The following is a 13,590-nucleotide window of genomic DNA, read 5'->3' as shown; positions in this document are numbered from 1 at the left end:
GTTTGTTTTTTGGAACAGAGAGATAAGGGAATTGGCGTGTCCCCCAGTGTTTTATATATATATATAAAATACATCGATTCTTGTGTTAATAGCCGGAAATAGGAACACGTGGAGAACGGTATTAGTATCCACGTGTTGGACGCTGAAAAAGTGCGTCCGCTTACACGGGAAAGAGGGGGAGGGATTCCGGTGGTGGAGGAAAGTGTTTTGAACCAGCGTATTCCCCTGAGTATTAACTCATGCACTGCTATGTGAGACGCCGGTAATAGGGACGCGTGAAGGAACGGTTTTTGTATTCACGCGTTGGACGTCTAAGTGTGTCCTTATTGCATAGTAGGGAAGTGGGAAGAGGGTTCGGTTGGAACGGTCGGTCCAATTAAGCACTATGTATACTTTGTTCAGAAGGAAAACGGTTCTTCCGGAGGATGCCGAGAGCGCTAGTATTCTAGTTGGAAAACGAGAAGGGAAAAAATATACGAAAAATTGTAAGAAATTGTGTAAAATTGTTGGATTACCACCAGGTGGCAGGCTGCAGCCCAGTGTATGGAAGTCTATATTGACCGCCAATAAGGGGATACTTGAAGATAATAATCTGTTAGATACAGCAAGGGCTTGGTTTCGGACAGCTGCGGTGTTACAGAAGGAGGGCTGGCAGGAGATTGAAGTGGACCAAGGAGATGTTAAATTGTATGGTTATGTTTTAAGTGAAAAATCAAAGGTTCAAGTGATGGATTCACAAACCTCATTGCCGCCGGCTTACAATAGCTCCGCGGCCGATTCAGGCGTTGGTCCAGGTGGATGGATATGCCCTGTTTGTGATTGCCAAAATCCTGATTATTGTGGTGTTTGTTATAACTGTGGAGGACAAAGACCTCATTCACTGCCTGCTATAGCTTACAGTCCCCCCCTTTACCCCCCTTTGCCTGTTGCTGTTTCTGACGTCACTAAATGTCTTCCTTCAACTGTGACCCATCGTTCTCCTTCTCTAGGAGCTGCTGTATCTGGTATTAACCAAACCCCTCCTTTGCATGCTGTAATGCAAACTAGTTTAGAGCCCTTGAAAGTAACGCCCCTGGCACCGCCCGTAGCTTCTGCCCCTCCCTGTACACCCATAGTGTCCCAACATGGCAATACTCCCGGAAGTCAGATGCCTGGAACTTCCTGTGGTGGCCATCTTACTACACCTCATAAACCACAATTACTTTGTCCAGTCATCACCCCAGCCGGCACCTATTATAGCCCGGTGCCTGAACCCGGTTTGCTTTGTCCTAATCTTTCAGCATCCTCAGTGGCACCTCCAGTTTTGCAACCTCATAGGCCCCTACCACATACTACCCGTTCTGCACTGTCACATGAGCTTATTGATCTGGATCCACCCGGACAGGAGGGTGTTACTTATGCACAGGACGGTGTGGCTTATGATAATCCCCATACAGATGGAGGATCACAGGATTCATTTTCTACCATATCCGAGGAGTGGGACCCTGTCTTTCAGCGTTATCATGCCTGTGCCAATGGCACACTCCTCCTCTCAGTTGGAAAAGGAGACATCACTACCATGTCTGTAGGAGCCGTGGTTAATCCTGCCAACGGCCACCTGCGCCACAGTGGTGGCCTAGCTGCTCGTATAGTCAAGGCTGGAGGCGAATCTATACAACGTGATTCAGAAGCCCTAGTACGTACACAAGGCCCTGTCCAACCAGGACGTATTGCTATTACAGGCCCAGGCAACCTGCCCTGCAATCTAGTCATTCATGCAGTTGGCCCACTTTATGATTCTAATCAACATGACACCAGTTGCCGGATCCTCCGAGAGGCAGTCGAAGCAGCCATTCTATACGCTTCCCAGGCCTCTCAGGCCGAGATGCCTTTACGGTCAATAGCCTTGCCCGCCATTTCGGCTGGAATTTTCGGATTCCCTATCCGAGCTTGTGCAAACGAGATTGTTAAAACCATAATGCCCCTAATCCATGGCCAGATGTTGAATTTGCAAGAAATTCGTCTAGTCGGAAGTTTGGAAGCGACTGTTAAAGCACTCCAGGATGCCCTCCAAGGATATGTTCGCCCATCCAAACCCACTATCATCTCCAGGAAACTACCTATTATGGTTGAAGATGCAAGTGATGATCAAGTACCAGTCCGGACACAGAAAGCCGTACTTGATAAGGACGACTCAGAACCCTTGATGTACATAAAGTTTACTCCTGGACAGGCAGCAACCTTAGTCTCCACACTGCCAGACCCAGAGGCCCAACCTATGCCATTTTACCGCCGTATCGTACAGATCCAGAAGATGTACGCAGCTACCTGGCAAGATTTAATGTCATTGGCCCAAATTAAAGCAGGAGACTCTTATTGGCCAGTCATGGAAGGGGCCCTGAATGATTCTCGCCTGTCTTCTGAAGAAACCTGGCAATCCGGTGTCACTTTTTGTGAACAGTTGAAATCCTGGGCACAAGATCGTTTATCTGATCAAGCCACCAGCCTTAAGGATGTGAGTCAAGATCAAGCAGAGTCAGTTGAAAAATACGCTTCCAGACTCACCCAGATGTTCGCAGACCTCGGATTCTCACAACAGATTAAACCACAGGCTCAGCTTTTGTCACAAGCCTTTGTCGCTGGTCTGAGGGAGGAGCTTAGGAACAATATAATGAAGACTCGCCCGGAGATTGAAAATGCTACCATGACAGATGCTATTATTATTGCAAAAAGCTTCCAGAAGAATATGAAACCCTCCAAGAAGGCGATGGTTGTCCTGGCGGAAGAGGACTCTGAGAACCCTCAATACGTTATGTCTAATGTATCACCATTTCCTACGCAAGTGTACCCTCCCGCTATCTATCAGACTACAGCTGAACCTTCACCACAATTTCAAAACTACCCTGACCAGAGAGGAGTCAGAGGCCCTTGCTTCAGGTGCGGAAGAGAAGGACATATCAAACGGGATTGTCGAGTGCCACCTAATAGGTATTACTCTCGGAACGGTGATAAAAGACAACTAAGGAGACCATATCTGGAATCTCAACAAGTTGTCCAGAACCAGGCCCAACAACAGCCACAATGATGGTCAGGCACGCCTGAACCTACCATGGCTTCTACCACAAGTGCCTTTTCTCCTTGCTCTGCAGTCACCCTACTGGTAGATGAGAACCCAATCAAATTCATGGTGGACACAGGTGCGGCCAAAACTGTTATTAGACAACAAGACTTACCATTGTCAGTTCCTCTTACTTCAGACACTTTTACTTGTGTTGGTGTAGATGGCACACCAACTAAAAACCAACTTACAGTGCCGGTCCCAATCGGTCCTTTCCCTGAAGTTTTGACCAGACTCCTGGTGTCGCCTACCTGTCCCATTAATCTTCTGGGTGCCGACCTCTTACACCGTTTCCGAGCCAACATCAATTTCGACTCCGATGGCATGACGGTAACTTTCTACAATCCCAATACACCGGAGGGAATTGAAGACGTGTGTATTGTCTCAGCATTGCCTATGATGCTCTTGTATCGAGACGATCCCTTGTATGGAATACCTGACAGTGTTATAGCTCTTATACCACAGTCTCTATGGTCAACGGGTCCCGAAGATGTTGGCCGTCTGCAAGTACCTCCCGTTATGGTGCGTCTTAAACCTGGGGCCCAGCTACCTCGAGTGCCGCAATATCCTCTGAAATCCATCCAGGAAGAAGCACTCAAACTGCAAATATCCGCTCTCCTTGAAAACGGGGCCCTCATTCGCTGTGTTTCGCCATGCAATACGCCATTGTTTCCTGTCAAAAAGAAGACATCTAAAGGAGAAGCTCCTAAGTTTCGGTTAGTGCAAGATTTGAGGGCCGTCAATGCTGCTACTCTGTTGGAAACCCCAGTGGTACCTAATCCACATACTCTTCTTGGACAGATCCCACCCTCAGCGACTGTTTTCACTGTCATTGATCTCGCCAACGCTTTCTTCAGTGTACCTCTACATCCGGACTGTCAATATCTGTTCGCTTTCACCTTCCAAAGAGGCCAGTATACATGGACAGTCATTCCACAAGGAGCACAAAACAGTCCCAATCAGTTCACTCAAGCAATGTCTATCATTCTCTCACCATGGCAGCAAGAGCATCCAGAAGTGGCTCTTTTACAGTATGTGGACGATCTACTCCTCTGTGCTGGGAGTGAACAAGACTGCTACGACTTCTCCGTATCTTTGCTCCAGTTCCTTGCAGCCCAAAATTGTAAGGTCTCTAAGGCAAAGGTTCAGTGGTGCCAACCCAAAGTCGTATTCCTTGGTCATTGTATTTCACCAGGCTGTAAGCATCTTACGGAGGACAGGAAAGAGGCCATTGATGCTTTATCTTTTCCTAGGAATATCAAACAACTGCAAGCCTTCTTAGGCCTCATCACTTATTGCAGACAATGGATACCAGACGCTTCCAGGATCATGCAACCGTTGTACGATGCTGTCAAGACCAATCATATCACATACGACGACTCTCCTGAGGATTATGACAAACGAAATTGGGCTTTCGAGAAACTCAAAGACGCCATCTTAACAGCCCCAGCATTGGGCCTTCCGAACTATGCTTTGCCATTTACTCTTTTTCTTCATGAGATCGATGGCCATGCCTCTGGAGTGTTAACACAAGACCATGGCTCCAGAAAACGCCCAGTTGGATACTACTCTTGCAGACTTGACCCTGTGGCAAGGGCCTCGCCCACCTGTCTTCGTGCGGTCCATGCTGCACATCTTCTTCTTGATAAAACGGCCGACATTACCCTTGGCCACCCCACGGTGGTTCAAGCACCCCATGATTTGAAGGCGATTCTTGACCAGACTCAACCAAGACACCTGTCCGCCCAACGTCACCTTCGTCTTCAGTGCTCCCTACTACTTCCTGACAACGTTACTCTACAGCGATGTACCACCTTGAATCCCGCCACTCTTCTTCCGCTTTCTAGGGGGGACTACCCCATATGTCAGCATGAAGCCCATGAACGCTGCAGCTCCTGCGACATGGTTGACGTCCCTGTTTGCAGCCATGATTGCTTAAAGGAGATGGAAAAGGAAACTACTACACCTTGTCAAGTATCTGAAACACCTTTGCCGGATGCAGATCTTACTTTGTGGACAGATGGTTCTCGGTACGGGGATGGCGGCAAGTTCTACACGGGATTTGCTGTGACCACTCTGGATCAGCCAATTACATCGGGAGCCATACCATCCCACATGTCAGCACAAGAAGCAGAATTGGTAGCTCTCATCAAGGCATGTGAAGCGGCAGAAGGGAAAAGAGTCAACATCTATACTGACAGCAGGTATGCCTTTGGGGTTGTACACGATTTTGGACTGCTATGGTTGCACAGAGGACTCATTAACTCAACTGGAACTCCAGTGAAGAATGCGGTACTTGTCCAGAGACTGTTGCAGGCAGTTCAGATGCCCAGAGAAATAGCTGTCATGAAGGTCAGAGCGCATGGACGGCTGGACAGCCCAGAAGCACTTGGCAATCATTATGCTGATGAACTAGCGAAGACGGCAGCACGAGAGAAACCGGAAGAATTGGCGGATATTCTACTTATGGTAATAACCAGGACGGGGAAGACTACACAGCCAGAAGACTCAGGCAACAAGGTGGGGAGGACTCTAAATGATAAACTCATATCGGAACAGATCCATGCTCCATATGATGAAAGACAAGAATGGAAGAAGATGGGAGCCAAAGTGGATTGGAAACTATGGAAGCTTGAGGGTCGAGTCTGTCTACCAAGAAGAATGTTCCCTGCAGTAGTAGCATGGGCCCATGGTTGTACGCACAGAGGGAAGAATCAAATGTTGGCACTCATCCAGAAGTTCTACTACGCACCAGGAATTTCCTCAGCAATATCCGCGTACACCAGAAGCTGCCAGACTTGCATAACATGTAATCCTGCACGAACAGAGAAGACACCACAAAAACATCTGGCGAAGCCTCTTTATCCATTTCAAAGGATACAAGTGGACCACATCCAACTACCCAAAGTGGGGAAGTACGAGTATGTTTTGGTAGTTGTCGACATCTTTTCCAGTTGGCCCGAGGCCTACCCGGTAGTCAACATGACTGCAAGAGTCACAGCTAAACGACTCATCACGGAAACCGTGTGCAGGTTTGGAATGCCAGAAGTCATCGAAAGCGATCAAGGACCAGCCTTCACAGCTAACATTTACCAAGAACTGTGGAATATGCTTGGAGCAAGTCTCGGACTGCATACTCCTTATCACCCCCAGAGCAGTGGGAAAGTGGAAAGGATGAACTCAACTCTGAAAACCAAACTGCTCAAGGCCTCACAAGACAGTGCACTGCCCTGGACAGAACTTCTCCCTATAGTCCTGTACCATGTCAGAAACACCCCTGTTGCAAAACATGGCCTAACCCCCTTTGAAATACTTTTTGGTTCCGTCCCCAGATTAGGGTCCTATTTCCCTCAAAATTTGTCTGACCACCATGACTCAGTTGTGCAGTTTGTTATTGAACTAAGTCGAGAGTTAACTAAAACACATGCAGCAGTTTTCTCTTCTCTTCCAGATCCTGACACAGATCTAGCCACCCACACATTGAAACCAGGAGAGTGGGTGGTGGTTAAGAAACACGTCAGGAAGAATTGTCTGGAGCCCAGATACGAAGGCCCGTTCCAGATAATCCTGGTGACTCCTACCTCCGTGAAACTTGAAGGCAGGACAACATGGATCCACGCCTCGCATTGCAGAAGGGTCGATCCACCAGAGCTGCACTGAGTGTCCTGCTTATACTTATCCTTTGCACAAAATCTGTGTGGTCTCAGGCCACTGTTACTAAAACAAATGATGTGGTTACGTTTTGGTACAATAGTTCGACACAAGTTGTCACTTTTACATTTGATTACTGTGATATCGTGAAATGTCAACTAGGACGGGTCCCCCAAATGGGATGTCAGGCACACCTGAGACAGGGGCAACAGTACATATGTGTTACAGGAGGAGGATATGGAGACACATGTAGCTCATGGAAGGCTGTTGGGTGGAATACTGGTGAAAATTGGGGATACAAACCAAGTGTAGCCTTAAATAAACGGGATGAGAAGGGCAGATCTTTACTTACCAGGATGACACTCTCCCGTGCACCAGCCACTAGAACATGTACTACGAATAACCAGTGTAACCCTTTAGTTCTAAACATAGAACACCCCCAACCACAGGATGAAGGTATATACCTTCTGGGTACACATATAAAGGGTGGACACAATGGTTGTATGCAGTTGGGAAAATTTAGGTTATTACAGATGACAAAAGTTCTACCAGTACTTCGAATGCTTACACATATTCAGACCTTTCACAGTATGGTAGCCATAGCTAATCCCACCATGGAAGATGTATATGCAGTTGAACAGGGTTATACAGACACCAACCTATGGTTAGAATGGATGAAATATACAGTACACCAAGCCAACAGGTCAGACTGTTATGTATGTGCAGGAGCTAGACCTCATTTAGGAACTGTCCCACTGAATTTAGATTACGAAGCTGAATTATGTCTTGTTAGTCTGTTTACAAATATGACTGAGGGAAATGCATGTGAAGAATGGAAAAAGAGATACCCGATAGTAGCTAAGGCCTTCTCCCCTGGGAAAGGCATTACTATATACCCTGGCAACTATACCTGTTATAATGTGAGTGGTCAAGGGAGAGATATGGGTAGATTTCGAGATGGGTTCTGTGGATCCTATAGCAATCTCACCCGTGATCACTTAATTAACCAGGTACAGTCCGTGGCAGATGTGTTTTGGATTTGTGGGGATATGAAAATTCGATCACGAGTAGAAGGAAATTGGACGGGAGAATGCACTTTAGCTAAGGCACTTATGCCTATACACATAGCCCCCGCTGACCACACTGTCAAAGAAAATGACTTTATAGCACACATCAAAATCAACTTACGGACTCGACGGGGTGCAGATGATGACCGTACCGGTAGAAATACACCTAAAGGCTCTTTTGACCCACATGTTTACATTGATGCTATTGGAGTGCCTAGGGGGGTCCCTGACGAATATAAGGCTAGAGACCAAGTCAGGGCGGGGTTTGAATCCATTATCCCCATAATTACTGTAAATAAAAATGTAGACTGGATTAACTACATCTACTATAATCAGCAACGTTTTGTTAATTATACACGTGACGCCTTACAGGGACTGGCAGAACAACTAGATCCGACTTCCATCATGGCTTATCAAAACAGAATGGCTTTAGATATGATCCTTGCAGAGAAAGGTGGAGTCTGTAAAATGGTGGGGGATGTTTGTTGCACATATATACCAGATAACACTGGAGTGGATGGGAAGGTCACCTTAGCTATAAAGAAACTTACTACACTGTCTGAAGAATTAAAGAAAAATTCAGGAGTGACCGACCCTTGGGGAGATTATTTTGGATGGACGAGTTCCTTTAAAGGCTGGTTGATCCAGATAGGGACCGCCTTAAGTATAGTATTAGTTATATTACTAGCCATTCTGGTTTGTGTAATTCCGTGTTTGAAGAAAATATTTTCCAAAACAGCTGAAGTAACATTAGGAGGGACCTTTCCTTTACTCGAAACAGAAGACCTAGATATGACAGACGACATGCCCATAAAGACCAACACGACCCTCTCCCCCAGTTACAAAACGATTCTGCTAGAATAAACTGTTAGAAGAGAGGACTTAGAGAACCTTGGGACATGGGAAAGTCCAACTACAAAGGGTGAGGACTCGCCTAGGAGTCCTTGGTCTCAAACCGGTGAAAAAAACCACTTCCCCTCTCCACCCATGCCTCAATGTTCAGTTAGGCAGGTTTTCCGATAAGTCTTTCTACCTCTCTTCCTAAGGGAACACAGTACCCTTAGAATTCAGAAATGGCAGAAGTAAGTCTTTAGGGGGGACTGTTGAGGATAAAGAATTGACTATCCATAAATACTTAATTCAGCCATTTCATAGACTCAGGTATATAGTTTAGTAAGATGTAAACTAACACACATATCTATGCATGTCTTTGTTCTCTTTTATTCTTTTACTAACACGTTTATATAAGTATATTGCATATTCAGTGTATTTTCCTTAACCTCAGTATATACTAGAATATATATATATATGTATAGCTTGAATATGGCCACCATTTCCTGGTTTACACCCAAGACAGATGGACAAAGAGAAATTCCTGGAGCCTAGACTGACCAATCAACGGAGAATATGCAGATCTCTCTACGTCATGAAGCCCTGACCTGCGATACTTGATTGGACTAAAACTTTTGTTTACACCCCTTTTACTTCGTGGTCTAATTGTCCGAGAATAAAGATTTTCAGTCTTGCCTCAGCCTTGGTCGTGAGAGGAAGAGTTTTAATTGATTTCCAATTAATTATCATTCTTTTTCGCCGTGCACAAACGACATTTTAATTCGGAACAACGATCAGATCGGGAAAAAGGGATCAATTGTATCCCATCCTTAACAATTGTAAGGCACAGGACTCCGGCATACCTGGAGGTTAGGGATAGCCTAGGGTCCCCAAGCCTAAGGGACTGTATAGAAGCCCCCCCGCCCCTTACCATCCTACAATCACTGCAAAGAATGCAGCTTTTTTTATTGCCAGGGGATAAGGTTTTGCTACAGAAAAAAAACACAGCAAAATAGCAACATGTGAACATACAATTAGGCTATGTCCAGACATCTGTTCAAAAACTGAAATTGCTTCATGAAGTGCTCGTTTTGGGGAGGATTTTTTTCTTCCTCACACATACTTGTATAAGACAATGCATAGCTTGTTTTGGATTTTGTCAGGATCTGGTTCAAAAGGTGACTGTATTTTTTGTTTTTACCAGGGCTGTGGAATCGGTAAGCCAAACCTCCGACTCCTTAATTTCCCGTGCACCGACTCCGACTCCCACATATATTGCTTTTATTTAAGTGAAAAATGTATTGTAGTACAATGTGAACATCAGAAATTTCATAAATTTTTATGATACAATAATCAAGATATTTAGATAGAACATAAAATATATTCATCGGAATACAACTTTAGAACACAAAAAAACTGTTATAAATTGTAAATATATAATACAAGTGGCAAAAAAACAGTTTTCAGCAAAAACATACTAAATAACATTTGCGCAGTCTATGAATTTGTTGTAAGAAATAGATTTGCCTCCATCAGATCCTCCTTCGCAGAGGACCTCAAATCTGACCTAATAATTTTAAGGCTGGAGAACAACCTCTCTACAGTAACTTGGGTTGGAGCAAAGCCGTAACCACATGGGAACATCTCTAACAATTTCCGGGAATAGAGGAATGGCCTCATGCACAGTCAGTTTTGATGAACGGTTGAATTTTTCTATTATTTGAGAGCAAGTGAAAAATGTTACTGAAATCTGGTCAATCTGCTGCTATAGGAGACGGAGGAATCTTTTTCCTTGCGGCAACGCTTTGCCTGCTCCATGTCATCCAAAAACTTGTTAAAGTTAAACTCCTCATCTGATGAGGATGAAGATATGGCAGCAGTAGCACTGTCAGGACCCAAGTCCTCTTGCGCCTGGCAGTCCTGTAGCCGCTCATCCTAACTGCTACCTCATTCAGAGCTTCTTTTCCTTTAGTAAGCTGTCGATCATCAAGCAGTATACAATGACTTGGGTCCACATAAGCAGCTGCCAGAAGAATGTTATTTTCCAATAGCTGTGTCTCTCTCTGTTTCATTGAAGCAGAAATGCCATCTTCGAACAGGTAAACAGGAACAGGTAAAATAGCAAGTTCTTCCACTCCTTTATGAAAATGCCAGGAGTTAAATCCTCAGCTTGTAATTTTTTAGTCACAGTAAATTGGTGATTAAGCAATTCCTTCAATTCAGCCACCTGTGTCCATTGAGCTTCATTTAGGGTTACCTGAGGGTTCGCCATATCTATAATAAACGGTTTTAGTTCAAGCAATCGCTCAATCATTAAATAAGTGCTGCCTCACCGAGTGGCTTGATCGACAATTGCCCCTTTCCCGGCACGTCTCTTCAAAATGGAATCAATTTTAGGGGTTCTGGCGGCAATAACCAATTTTCTCACTTTTCCAATCAGATTTCCCTCTTGCAGACTATCTCTTATTGCCAGCTGCAGCGTGTGCTCAACACAGCGCATGCGATGAATATGAAAGTGTTTTGAAGCAGCTTCAACAAGATCATCTCATCCTAAAGTATCATTTTGCTGTTCTTCTGTTGTAATATCTGTTTGTTCCTCAGTTACATGAGCAGCGCTGTGGCTCCATATCACACATACTGAAACCTACATTTTCTTCTAGATGTTGTTCATTACTTTCATTCATCAGTTTAATTGTATTTATCATGTTTGAAGCATTGTTTTGTGAGGATCCTTTTTTGGGCTCAAAAACGGATCCTCACAAAAAATGAGCAGTCAGTTTGTGGCGTTTTTCTAATCTGCTTTTCCTTTTGAAAACTATTATCTATGATGTCAAAAACCTTTCAGGTGATGCGGTTTTTTAAAAAGATGATCTGCTTTTCCAGCTGAAAAACGTATCCTCAAAAAACGCAGCAAAAATGCTGTGTGTGAATGTAGCCTTAGATCAGGAATAGAACAGCCATTTATAGGACATTCCATAACTTTCCCAAATTCTTATCAAAAATTATTCAGCACATTCTGCATTGAACCAGTGTACACAATTTATTATATATTTCAGGAGTCTGAGTCGGTGCATTTTACACCGACTCTGACTCCACCAAAATGAACACCGACTCCACCAAAATGAACACCGGCTCTGACTCAGACTCCACAGCCCTGGTTTTTTCACCTCAAATTTTTGAAAAAACTTCTTCAGGTGTAGAAAAAAAAAACAACAAAAAAAACTTTTAAACTATTTCACCCATAGAGACCAAGTATTGTGCAAAAACGATAGTATTAGTTTTTGGTGAAAGAAATGCAGGTACAGCAAGATGTGAAAAACATTTTTTTCCCAAGTATAAACGATAATCTTTTGTTATCCTCAAAATGTTTCTCCTGATTCAAAGTACAGTTTAATTAAACGAGTGACACATTGTACACAACAAATGCCCGACCATTTCAACTTGCCCGTGTCCCAAACCAAATTTTATCAAAAGTCCGGTTGCATCCGCCGAACCGAGCTTCCACGGGTACGCTCATCTCTGGTCCACATCAAAGACATGGAGCCAGCATATGGCGTACCAATGCGTCACTTGTCTGTAAGAGGTTAAGTGATAAAAAAAAAGTAAGTTTGTAAGAAAAAAAAAAATAGTTTTGTGTTGCATTTTCCAAGACCTGTAACTTTTAGATTTCTCAGGTGATTGAGCTGTAGGAGGGCTTGTTTTTATGCATGCTGACAGTCTTATGGATAACATTTTGGGATACAAACATATTGTATTTTTTTATTGAGTTGTGATGACCGATAAAGAGCAATTCTGGAGTTTTGATTTTCTTTCTCTTTACGGTGTTTAACATATATGTTAGTTATATATTTTGATAGATTGGACTTTTACAGACGCGTCCATACCAAAAGTTCATTTATTTTTATTTCCTTATTTTTAATGGCAAAAGGGGTGGGGTGTGATTTAAATATTTAGATATTTTTTTTAATACGAATTGTTACCTTACTTTCAGTGCTTTTTAAGTTAATTGAACTTGTGATTACTTACTCTATAATCTGCTGTACCACAGTATTGCAGGATGTACTGAAAATGGAGGTTTGTACGTAGACAAGAGTTCACAGAAGTATGAAGGTGGCAGTGACGGGGGGCCTTCAGCAGACCCCCAGCTGACTTGCTGTCACACAATTGTGACATGTGGGGCTGATGGGACCACCAACTGCTCCATGAAGATGTGGCTGTTAGAAATTGACAGTAGTGTCGATATGGTTAACAGCAGCGATCAGAGCCCATTTGGTAAAATGCAGATACAGCTATGTAACACAGCTCACATGCGTGGGGGTCTCAGGTCTAGAGCCCCCTCCACACTTGTAAATCTCAAGCTCTTCCGTTTGTAAAAAGGGGTTAAAAAAATAGGTGAAAATATGCTGGATACTCCTCATATAACAATCTCACTGTAATGCTGCCACCAGGGGGAGCCAGAGCTCTGCAGCAGAAGACACTACACAGAGCAATGAGAACCAAGAAGTAAATACACAGTGTTCTCGTACACTGCCTCACAGCACAGCTGAGAAGCAGAGCTGCAGGGCATGCGAGGAATAGTCAGGCAGGCTGGGTCAAACACCGTACGGGCAGAAGCAGGACCGGAGGAACGAGCAGAAGCGGAGTCAAAGTTAGGCCAAGGTCAGTACCGGAGGAAGCAGCCGAGTGGGGAAATAGGAGAGGGGACAGAGGACAGGAGGGGCGACCAGGGGACGGAATACAGACAAGAGCACAGGAACAGACAGATCAGGATATCACGCACAGGACCAGCAATCACCGGCAAAGCAGTGCTAAGCTTATAGCTAAAGGTGATGCTTTTAGGCGGGCTTTGCACACTACGACATCGCAGGTGCGATGTCGGTGGGGTCAAATCGAAAGTGACGCACATCCGGCGTCACTTGCGATGTCGTAGTGTGTAAATCCTAG

At 44.4% G+C, this 13,590-nt stretch overlaps 1 protein-coding gene across 1 annotated transcript in view; it reads right to left on the bottom strand.

Annotated features, from left to right (window-relative positions):
- The window catches only part of DNAH8 (dynein axonemal heavy chain 8), a 593,387-nt gene that overhangs the window by 482,370 nt on the left and 97,427 nt on the right, over positions 1 to 13,590 (bottom strand). The window lies entirely within an intron of this gene.

Source organism: Anomaloglossus baeobatrachus, chromosome 3, assembly GCF_048569485.1.
Source record: "Anomaloglossus baeobatrachus isolate aAnoBae1 chromosome 3, aAnoBae1.hap1, whole genome shotgun sequence".
NCBI lineage: Eukaryota > Metazoa > Chordata > Amphibia > Anura > Aromobatidae > Anomaloglossus > Anomaloglossus baeobatrachus.
The sequence above is the reverse complement of the archived record's forward strand: the minus strand, read 5'-3'. Positions and strand labels throughout refer to the sequence as shown.